Genomic DNA, 12,351 nt, shown 5'->3' with positions numbered 1-12,351 from the left:
ATTTAGGGGTTAAATTACTTTTGCTTCTGTCCAAGCAGCCCTAACCACACCTCCTCTGGCTGCGACAGCCTGCATGAAAAATAATGGTTTAATTTTCCCTCAGATGTAACTTACTTTATAAGTTTTTATCTCCTGCTCTGTAAATTGAAATTGAGTGCCAGGTCCCCCTAGTTTTAACCCTGCAGCTGAAAACATAGCAGTTTCAGAGAAACTGCTATGTTTACATTGCAGGGTTAATTCAGCCTCAAGTTGCTGTCTCCCTGACAGCCACTAGAGACTGCTTCCGCGATTTTCAGTGAGAAAATCGCACTGAAATGATGCTGGACGTCCTCACGGAGTCCAGCGTAAATTCAGATCCCCATAGGAAAGCATTGAGTGATGCTTTCCTATGGGTGGGTTTGAATGCGCGCGCGCCTCTGACCGGCAGGGAGAGGAGAGGTCACCAATGCCGGAGCCCGGCGCTGCATTAAGGTAAGTGACTGAAGGGGTTTTAAACTCCTTCAGCACAGCGGGAGGGGAACCCTTCTTAGAACACGAAATGTGTTTTAAACTATGCTGGACGTCTTCACGCATGCATGAGGACCTCCAGCGTCGCCGGAATCCCCCTACGGGGAGGTCCAATGTGCACGCGGCCATTGCCGAGCATGCGCATTACGTCTCCCCTGCCGGCTGACGTTGGCGGGAGGAGCTGGATTCATGTAAGACACTGAAGCGTTTTTAACCCCTTCAGCAACATGGGATGGGGGTGGGAGGGAGAGGGGCACTGCAGGAACCTGCAGTGCTGGGAAAACGGATATGTTTGCCTGGCACTGGAAAGTCCCTTTAATAACCATGCAGTTGTAATCAGAATTATTCAACCCCCATTGAAAATGTGGTTTATTGCCAAAATGTACAGACTTTCAGCTATTTGCAATGAACAAATCAAACAAAGCAATTGAAATAACACAAAGAAAGCTTCAAGTGGTTTCCCCAAATTCAACTGAAAATGCAACTTGTAATGACTTCTCCAGTCTCAAAATTATTCAACCCTTTCATGGCAAGCATGTTTAGTACTTAGTAGAGCACCCTTTTGCTGTTATGATGTGCTGAGGCATAGCCAGACATCGTCTTCTGGCAGCATTCCTGAGGACCATTATTTATGAGCAATGACTTCAGTTCATTAATATTCTTGGGTTTGCATGCTACAACCGCCTTCAAATCCCACCAGAGTTTTTCTATGAGGTTCAAATCAGGCGACTGTAATGGTCACTGTCGAATTTTCCAGGACTTCTTCTGCAACCAAGCCTTGGTGGAATTTGAGGTATGCCCAAGATTCAGCTTACTCGCAGATGGCATGACGATTTCTCCTAGGATTTTCTGATACTTAATCCATCTTGCTTACTACATGTTGCAGGTTTCCAGTGGTAGAGGATGCAAAGCAGCCTCTGAGCATCACTGAGCCACCAAAATGCTTAAAGGACCACTATAGTGCCAGGAAAACAAACTGTTTAATATTTCAGAGACATACTATGCATCAAAATGTAGGTCTGGGTCTTGTGATTCTCACAATATAAAGCTCTTCGCTGTAGGATTTATAGTTTTTAAAACTATGATTGTTTGAAGATGGCAACTGCCAGTGGAGTGAGCAATTTGGAGCAGTTTGTTTTTAACCGCTCTTCTCTGCCCTTGCTGTAGAGTGAGTTGCCATAGGAACCCAGGTGTATGAGCCAGCAGAGTGTTCCGGAACACAGAGGCTGCTAGATGAAACACATTCTCTAAACTGCTGTCATTCCCAAAGTTTTGATAACACATTTAATAAATATATTTCCATGTTAATCAATTCGTTATACCTGTAACAGAAAAACAGTAACATACAATGTTACAACAATACAGCTAATCAATGTTTCATAAAGTTACTCTGCTCAGTCCAACCTTTCCACAGTTACTCCAACCACACAACAGTTACTCAAGCCACTCCGCCCAGTTACTCCTCCCACTCCGGTTGTAGACTTCTGGTGGAGGCAAGAACACTTCACACAATTTCCCCAGAAATTGTAGCTTTTCTAGTTTTACTTACTCTAACATAAAGAGAGGCTTGTGCAATCTTGTGACAACGAGCAACATGTTTATCTAGCATCATATATTTTCATATGTAGACCTAGCCTGTTTATTATATTGAAAAAATGTGCAGTTGTATCAAATGTCTTAACATTGTCTAATTCGAAATGCTTACATAAGCTACCGTGGCATTGTGAGATTGTTGTAATGTTTTACACTACAAAAATAAAGAATTGTAAAAAAAGATATTAAGTTGCATTTTCAGCTGAATTTGGGGAAACCACTTGAAGCATTCATTGTGTTGAGGTATTTAAATTACTTTTGTTTTATTGGTACATTCCAAAAAGCAGAAAGTATGTCAATTTTGACAATAAACCTGATTTTTCAATGTTAAATAATTTTGATTACAACTGTATTTGTGAAGTGTGAGAAGTAGAAATCATCACCTCTTCCTACTGAAACTCCATCTTGCTTCTCTGTCATTGGTTATTTTACGATCTGCCTTTTGCACCTGGAATTCATATTATTATTTTATTATTTATATAGCGCCAACAAATTCCGTAGCGCTGTACAATGGGTGGACTAACAGACACATAATTGAGATCAGACCACTGGACGTACAGGAACAGAGGGGGTTGAGGGCCCTGCTCGATGAGCTTACATGCATATAGATATAGAGGAAAGTTGAGATTAAATGTGTTTCTATTCATTAACTAATTTGTAATGTGTGCCCTCCCTGTCTGTACCTGGGCTAAGTTGCATTTTGATCTTGTTCGCTAAATCTATAATGTAAAATTAATAGCAATCCGAACATCACATTAAAGGGACACTCATTGCAGTCAATTCAGTCTGTGCTGATTGTCACAGAAATAATAAGGCTATGCTGTGCATGTATGTTATTAGGAAAAACCCTCCTCTGGGACATTATCCTGATTGTTCTCAGCCTAAGGGAAAGCAATCAGACAAATTAACCTCTAAAAGAGGAAGTGTGACAACAATAAGCTCTTAAGGTGGGGGCGTGGCCAGCAGAGTAAACGACTAGACGTGTCTGTGCTGAGCTCCTGCCGCATAGACCCGGAAAATAGCCAAAAAGCCACGAAAACAAGCAGAAATAGTGTTGATTCGCAACCCATACCTCCAATATAAAGATGGGGCGCAAACACCGCAAATTAGCCTACGCAGAGGACCTCCATCAGACCGATATCCGCAGGTCTTTTTTTTTTTTTTTTTGTAATTCTTTATTTTCAATGACAGAAAAGGAAACAGGTATATGAGCAGTGCATAGGCTTACGCAGAAGCTATGATTTGTATTTTACAGTGGTTTCACATTAATACAGAAAAGCAGAGAGTATGTTGTTAGGTGTAGATACCACTGTGTAAGCTTTCAACTTGTACTGTTTCTTTCTGACAGGTTTTTTGTTTTTAAGACATAGTACAATCGAGAAAACAAGAAAAATAAAACATAGATTTAACTTTGTAAACATAGAAGGTGATCGTGGGCCGGGGTACCGGTAAACCCGGACCAGTGGTGGGTGGAGGGGAGGGGGGGGGGGGGGAAGCATCCTGGTTGTCCGTTCTTGTATAGGAGTACGTCTGGTCTGGTTATAGGACTCAACTGTTAATGTAATTTTCCCAGGGTTCCCAAGTCTTAGTAAAGGCTTTGGTGGAGCCACGAACTCTGGCCGTAAGTTCGTCCATGAGGTGACAGTCCTTAATCTTGTTAATAACTGCGGACACCGGGGGGACGTCTGGCCTTAACCACGTTTGGGCTAAGGCCCTTCTGGCTGCTAGGGTGAGTTTGTTAAACAGGCGTAGGTCTGAAATGGGCCAGTCCTCTACCGGTCTGGCCAGGAGGAACGTCCATGGGTCTATCGTGATGTGTCTATCCATAACTTGGGAGATTAATGATTGGATTGCCTTCCAGTAAGGTTTAATTTTGGGGCAACTCCACCACATGTGAATATAAGTCCCTTTTTCTCCGCAGTTGCGCCAGCAGAGATCATTGGGTATCTTGTTCATGTGGTACAGTTGCACCGGGGTGGTGTACCACCGGAACATTGTTTTATAGGACTGTTCCTGCATCGTAACGCATATTGAAGTTTTAGTGTTTGCCTCCCATATGTCCTGCCAGTCGGTGCCTTCTAGGGTTTCCCCTAAATCTGATTCCCATTTGTCAGTGTAGTGGAGGGGTCCCCATTCTTGGGTAGAGGAGCAGAGGTGGGAGTATAACTGAGAGATCATACCCCGTTGGTATCGTTCTGCGTGGCAGATTCTTTCAAAGAAGGTCTGCTTGGTTTTGGCGGCTGTTTTCACGGTCCTTAGGTTGGCGTAGTTCCTCAGTTGAATGTACCTAAAAAAGTCTGCTGGGGTTAGGGTAGTTCTGGTTTGTAGGTCCGCAAAGGGGATTATTGTATCTCCAACGTACAGTTGGTGGACCCTTTGTAGGCCCGCTCTTTCAAGGCCTTTAAAGTCCCAGGGTCGCATACCCGGGGCAAAGGCCCTGTTTCTTAGTATGGGGGTGAGGGGGGAGGTGGCGGAAGTGAATCCGTATTTTATGGCTATTTTGTCCCACAATTGGATAGAGTTAGTGATGGCTGGGCATGATGTTCGTGGAAGTGCCCTGAGTTCCCTGGGTGTCCAAATGTAGAATTGAGGGAGATCTGACTGCATGAGTAACGATTCCAGGTCTACCCATCTTCTAGTGTCTGGGGGGGTATGCCACATCGCTATTTGTGTCATTTGGGCTGCTAAATAGTAAAAGTAGAGGTGGGGGAGGCCTAGGCCTCCTCTCGTTTTGGGGCGATAGAGTATGTTGCGGGCTACTCTGTGCCTCCTGTTTTGCCATATGAAGCGGTCTATTGTCCGCTGGAGTGGTATTAGGTCTCGTTTCGTGACTGGTGTGGGCAGAGCTTGGAATAGAAATAGGATACGGGGTAGGACATTCATCTTGATCGAGTGTATCCTCCCGATCCACGATATTGTTTTTTCCGTCCAGGTCTCTATATCTGCTATGAGTTTGGCTATAAGCGGAGTATAGTTTAGGCTGTAGAGCGCTGTGGGGTCCGCCGGTAGTTTTATACCGAGGTACGTGAGTGAGGTGGGTGAAATGCGGATGTGGTGTTCTACCGTAATTTGATGAATGGCCGATTGTGTAAGGTGTAACGGGAGAGCGCTGGATTTTTCCATGTTAACTTTATATCCTGATAACTCGCCGTATGTCCGGAGGAGGGGTAGCAGCGCTTGCATGGAGGGAATGGGGTCAGTCATGGTGAGGAGTACATCGTCGGCGTACCCCGAGACCAGGAATTCTTGGTTCCCAATCATAGCTCCTGTTATTTCTGGGTGTTCCCTAATTGCCTGGAGGAGGGGTTCTAATGTGAGCACAAACAGTAGTGGAGAGAGCGGGCATCCTTGACGAGTGCCATTGCGTATATCGAAGTGTGGACTGTGGGCTCCTGTTATCTTTATTTGTGCGGTGACATTTGTGTATAGAGCGCGCACTGCCGTAATGTATGAGAGGGGTATGTTTATGTGTTCCAATAGCGTGAACATGTAAGGCCAACTCACCCGGTCAAACGCTTTTTCAGCGTCTAGGGAAAGAATTAAGGACGGTGTTTTGGCTGTGGTAAGAGTCCAGATTGTGTCTATGTTTCGTCTGGTATTTTCGAATAGTTGTCTGTTGGGGATGAACCCTACCTGGTCTGCGTGGACCAATTGTGTCAGGTACGGGTTGAGTCGAGTTGCCAATATCTTGGCCAGTATTTTGCTGTCATGATTGATGAGCGATATTGGTCTATAGGCCTCCGGTTGGGTGTGATCTTTGTCTGGTTTGGGCAGGAGTATAATGTGTGCCTGTGTCATGTCTTTAGTGGGGGCTGCTCCATGCATTAGGTCCTGAAATAGGGTTTCCATGTGCGGGAGCAGTTCTTCTCGGAAGGTTTTATAGTAGCTCCCCTCATATCCGTCTGGGCCTGGGGCTTTGTTACTTTTTAGGGAGGATATGGCTAGGTTGATTTCGTCCGTGGTGATTGGTGTTGAGAGTTCCGCAGTAGCAGTTGTGTGGAGCTTGGGTAGGTTTAGTCGGGTTAGGAAGTCAGAGGTACCACGATGGGGTCCTGTGCCAGCAGCGTCCCCTGTTGTGGTCCGCAGGTCTTTTTCGACGGGCCGCAGCCTCAGGCCCAGACCAAGATGGCCCCCAGCAGATCACGAGGCTCAAGTACCTCAGACGGCTCAGAGGGGGAGGAAGACGCGGTGGCCCCGCAGACAAACAGCAGCATACACCAGAAAGCAGACTCAGACACTGACACATCCCCATCCACCAAAGGGGACATTAAACGTCTGCTTCTGGACCTGCGGACCGTGTGGAAAGCCGACCTTGCAGGGATACAAATGGAGATCGGCACCCTGACACACCGCTTGGATGAGGCTGAATCCCGAGAAGGTGAACGAGATGGCCGACTAGCTGAGACTCAAACACAAGTGACCAATATGTCTCTACAGATTGAGAGACTCTCGAAAACGGTCGCCTCCTTGGAAGCCAGGCACCGTAGGATGAATATCAGATTCCGAGGAATACCGGAGTCAGTGAATCAAGCTGCCCTGATGGATTTTGCCACTAAAGTGGCGGGAACACTAGGGGTACGGGCAGAAAAGGGAGAGCAGCCTTTGTTGTCGGTGTTTCGGGTCCGAAAGGCCCCCACTGCCCCTGCGGACGCCCCACGAGACGCCATTGTGGTTACACGGGACATCTCCGTCAAAACAGCCCTCCTATCTCGCTCCAGAAACCAGGCCGCTGTGACCGTGGAGAATCACCACATAAAATTATTTGATGACTTACCTTTTACGGTTCTGGTAGAACGGCGCAGATTCCAACCGATCACCAGGGCCCTGAGAGATCACAACATCCGGTACAGATGGGGAGCGTCTGGCACACTGGTGGTGCCCCACGGAGATTCAGTACTGGCCCTTTCGGTGGGAGAGGCTCCTCAACGCGCTGGGGCTGCCTGCAAACACACTGCACCCCGGGAATACAACGGATCCCAGCCAGACCGGAGCACCATCAAGCAGGACCCTCCATAGACAGACAGCTGAGGACTGTTCAGGCCACCCACTATGTGGTATTAAAACCATTTACCAAAAGCTAGAACTGCATTGACACTAGAGAATACATGTCCACAGTGCATTGATGCAAAGACGACGTAAATGTATATAGTCAGCTATGTATTTATGGCAATGTTGTTGTGATATTGGTTGTAATGTTTATTTTTTCACCAGTTATTGGGTACCTCATCAGAGACGTTGCGACCCACTATCGCCATGTCTCTGAATCGGTGGCCGTAGTCAATGCAATCAATGTACAATCCAACCACCCCTTTACCCTCACACGCCAAAATGTAACAGCTAAGCATTGGGAAGCCCTTTACATAGGTTGAACTGCTCACAATGAGCTATACTGCATGTTTAGGGGGGCGTAAAAGTAAAAGTATCCTATTAACTATGTCCCTGCAAATTTGGTCCCTAAGCAAAGCGCTGACGCTAGCAGAGACAATGGCCCCTGCCTTTCTTGGTCTCCTAATCAGACAACTAAAACTTCATGCTGCGTCCTGTTGACCATCAACCACCCAATTACACTTAGAGCCTCGCTAACTCAGCTTACAGCGCTCGACAAACACATCCCAGGGGTACCTAGATAAACGTTATTCCCAAGGGGCACAGCCAACAACCACAATATGTTGCCCTAGCGCATACAAACTGTACGTACCCACTTGCGCTGATACAAAAAATTGAGCTTCACTACTCACAACCGCACTCACTAAGTGTTATTAGACACAAAATGGCGCTAATCCTTACTATACAGAGCCACCCTGTTTAATTGCAGAGTTATCTTACCGTACAATTTTGTTTGCTATATCTTCGATGTTAACGAAATGTCAGTACAAGCAAAGCTGTATCACCTACTACGCCTTACTCGCGCGCAGACTGTGCTAGTAAACCACAAGCCATGCCACTAGCCTGAGGAGCCAAAGTCGGCCCGCCTAGGAGTACTTACACGACAATGTCAGCCAGGCTGGCACTTTGCAGCCAACACAGACGAAATCAGACATCAGGACACCTGAGCTGAATAGCAAAATACCCAAAGTCTCTAAAATAGCCTACATGTGTACCCCTTGCGACCGTCTCTCCTGTTTATACTGTGTTATTAAGCACCTGCAGAGTTCTAATGGCAGAGCTAATGTTTTGTTTTTGTCTCTGTTTTTATTTTTCCTTTTCTTATTTAATCTAATATTATTGTCCACTAGTATACATTGTGTTCGCAAAAATGTGCAACCATATCTTGTCATAATGATGTTGGAATTAATCCGCCTGTATCTGCTATCGTGGCACTACAGGTCTGTTTGTAAGCCTTATTGCACAAAAATAAAGAATTAAAAAAAAAAAAAAAACCATAAGCTCTTAAAATATATTCTAACAAACAGCAGCTCTAAAACACTCATGCAGAGATACCTTCTTTGCCACAACAATAAAATATACAAATTTATGAAAATATGATAAGTGAAAAACGTATGTAAAATAGTAGATCTCTTAAAAACATGCAAATATTCTTACCCTTGCCAATATTTGTGTAAGTAGAGATATTGTCATGCTGGTGAATATCTCTCCTTACCCAAATATTGGCAAATGTAAGAATATTTTATTTGCGTGTTTCTAAATGCTCCACTATTTTACATAGGTTGTCACTTATAGTATTTTAAAAACATTTGTAAGGGAAAGCAATGCCTGCAAAGAGAAGGAGGTAAGAGGATGTGAGAGCAGCAGCAGCAGAAGAGAAAGAGCCAGAATGATTTATTGCAGGAGGTTTGGGCAGGCAATCTAAGAAAAGAGAGAGATCAGATAAGTTTTATTTACATAAACATAAAGCCAGCATTTAGTGTTGGGGGCTTTTAACCTCTTCTGGAAATCACGTCTTTTCTTCCCAAATAAGGGTATGCAGGAGATGTGTGCGCGAGTAATACCCATTGAAAACATGATTGGTGCTCTCAGCAGGGAACAGGGGTAATAGAAAGAAATGAAAATATGAGCTTTTAACAGTATTTAAGGAAGAGATACTTATTTGTATAACATGAGTCAATACAGATGGTTAGAAAACTGAAAACCTGTATATGTCATGACAGGTTCAATTGAAGGTAATAACATTACATATATGGCGACAAGAGCTTTCAGGTAGTATGGAATATGAATCATAATTTTTTATGTCAACAGGCATATTTTATAAACAGAAATCAAATTCAACAAACTTACCCTTCAGTTAGTCCCTGCTTAAGACTTTAGCACATTAGCTCAAATGTGCCGTTACTGAGAGAGCCTATACTATTTGCAAACCACTCAGACCCCAGTCACAGTTGCAGTCCACAACAACAATGCAATGCAAGTCCCAGAAAGGGGTAAAAGCAGGGTGCAGAGTGTAGATAGTGTGGGGATATTTATGGGATAATAATAGTAAACAGTTGAGAATTGCCCACTATTTCAATTCTCAGATCCCAAAGATCGTTATCATGTAAGTGAAATGTATTCCATATAAATAAAATCACAATTTGTTATAAAAATAGGTACAATTTATTGTGACAAATTAAATAATAATAATAAGTAACATGCATGACAATAATCAATGAATATTCAGTATAACATGAGTATGCAATACAATGGCAATACACATTCCAATGGTTAACATAGCAATTGTCAAGACGAGATTTATGATGGGCTTCACAGAGACAAAGAAAAGCTTTCTTTCACACAGCTTGCAGCGTAAGGCCATAAAACTTTAGCTAACAGTTAACCCTTTCAATGCTGGCTAGACCTCTGTGGCGAAACCGACCTCGCCACGTGTCCTTGGAGGGGGCTGATTGCCCGCCTCTTGCCTTTGGACTATGGACCAGACTTTATGGGAATGTGATACCCCAGATAGCCATACCATGGAGCCTATTCATATAATGAAAGACTATGGGAAAGACTTTAGCTCCATGGCAATTGTACTGTGTGAGTAGGATCTGCGCGCTATTCGGTAGTTTTGTGCGTGCAGATCCCAGCTATCTGTGGATAGGTGAAATGTCTGTGTGTTATGTGTAAATGTGACTTTATGTATTTTAAAGTGTTTTATGTTGTTTTGCAACCATGTGGTTAATGGAGTCTGCCTTTAGTCCTGGGTAATTGGATTACTTCTCCAATTAACTCCAGGGCAGAAGGGAGGAAACCAGGGTGCATTGTGGGGATGTTTTTCTGCCAGCCAGAAAGGAACAAAAGATACTTTTAGTAACTTTTGAACCCCTGGTCGGATTCATGCCATTTTTTAATATGTTGTTCCCCTGAATGGATTGATTGTGGATATGTATTTGTATGTGAATGTGATGTATGGTTTTAAAGTTATGAAAGTTGTGTAAAAGTATATTTTACACTGTATGCATAATGGGATTATGTGTCACACTAAGGGGAGGGGATGTGAGGGAGGTAACATCTATGTCATTGGTTCTTTTATGCCTCCCCCTGGGTGTGGCCTGTATGTGTGAGTTGGAAATAAAAGCCAGGCTGGATGAGCCAGTCCAGAGTTCCTGTTTTACCCTCAAAGTGATGTGTCGTCTCATTATTGGGGGAAGGATTTATTGCATGCTGTTCCAGTTGACTGCTAGGAGTACAAGCCTATTCGTATGGTTCCTATTCAATGGTCTACAGCATTCATATGCTTGGGAGAATTTAAAGGTTTCTCGGATTCGGTGATTGTGGTGTCTGCCAGAGTGCTTGGAGTCCTCAGGAAGCACTAGGAGCATCCATTAACGGAGGTACCAAGTCGGGGTGCCAGGTGATCCGTTACATTGGTGGCAAGCGGTGGGATGGCGTCCTAGTGCGAGGTAAAGCAGCTCGGAGACACAGTTCGTTTGGATTATAAAGGGAGGGCGACACTAGTGTTCATACAGCGTCCCTGTTTACACAAAGATTTGGGAAAATGGGGTTCGTAGACCCCTGGGCAACACACACACCTGAGGAAGAGAGTGAATTAGAATGGAGAGATAATGCCCGGAAAGAATTATGGTACGATGCCCTGGAGGAAGTCCAGTATCAACGGCAGCAGCGCCTTCCTGGTGTCGCATACCAGTTGGAGGAACAAATGGCCTGGCGGATGCCGCTTCTGGGAGACCAACCCGGAGGGCAGCGGGTAAGACAACTTGAATACCTGGTGGAAAGGGAACTGAGCCTGGACGCCTCATACCGGGCACTGTGGTGGTGCACTGTCCAGCCAGAGACGTGGAGGGCAGAGGGCATCCAGCCAGAGGGGGAGAACTACACAAGCCCTGGCCTGTTGTGGAAAGCCTTAGTGGAGGATGTCGACTTCGGCAGTCCAGCAGAGTCACGGTACTGGGCTATCTTTCATTACCGAGGTGAGATGATACAGGGCCCGAGATCTATTGGACTGGGAGAAGACCTCCGCCGTTTCGCTGCCATGGAACGAGAGCTGGAGATGGACTATGTAGAACTATTAAATTCCTGCCAGCCGCAGAGCAGGGACGCAGACCGGGAAAACTGGGTGGCAGACCTGCTAGCCTATAGCTGGGAAAACGCGGCAGAGGTACCCCCTGCTTCACTACCAGTTGCAGAAGTAGGGGACCTCATAGACTGGTCCTGGAGAGACCCACAGATGGCAGGTGGAGATGGGATCGAGGTCTCTCTACCGGCCCTACAGGGATGCTGGGCAGTCGGCCCAGATCCCCAGTGGCAGGTTACAGTTCAGAGAGAGGAGCTTGTTACACCCTCTCTCCAGCGGCAGCCTAACCCACCAAGGGGAGACCGTAAGCCCCACACCAGCGCAGATGGGACCGTGGTCTCTGCGCCCAAGTTACAGGGAGCTGAAGGAGCCGTCCTCCCTCCCCAGCGGCAGTGTGATTTGTTGGGAATTGGGAGCCCGGTCTCCATTCCCCAGTGGCAGAGTATCCAGCAGGGAATAGAGAGCCCAGCCCCCTTTCCCCCACAGCAGGACTCTGTGCTGGGAGGAGAGACAGTCGGTCTCCCTCCGCAGAGACGGGAAGTATGCATGGGAGAGGAGATTGTTACCACCTCTCCCCAGCGGCGGATCATTAATGTACAGGGAATAGAGAGCCCAGTCTCCATTCCCCAGCGGCAGAGTGTTCTAATGGGAGAGGAGCTGGTTACCACCTCTCCCCAGCGGCACCTTAATGTACCAGGGGGAGACTGTAAGCCCCACACCTGTGCAGATGGGACCGTGGTCTCTGCACTTCCAGCACAGGGGGTAGGGACGGTCGGTCCTGC

At 45.8% G+C, this 12,351-nt stretch overlaps 1 protein-coding gene across 2 annotated transcripts in view; it reads left to right on the top strand.

The window, feature by feature from the left end:
- Window positions 1-12,351, top strand: part of LOC134611565 (THAP domain-containing protein 5-like) — a 56,120-nt gene that overhangs the window by 20,770 nt on the left and 22,999 nt on the right. The gene's annotated exons all lie outside the window — the stretch shown is intronic.

Source organism: Pelobates fuscus, chromosome 5 (genome assembly GCF_036172605.1).
Source record: "Pelobates fuscus isolate aPelFus1 chromosome 5, aPelFus1.pri, whole genome shotgun sequence".
Lineage (NCBI taxonomy): Eukaryota > Metazoa > Chordata > Amphibia > Anura > Pelobatidae > Pelobates > Pelobates fuscus.
This window is presented reverse-complemented; position numbering and strand designations above follow the sequence as displayed.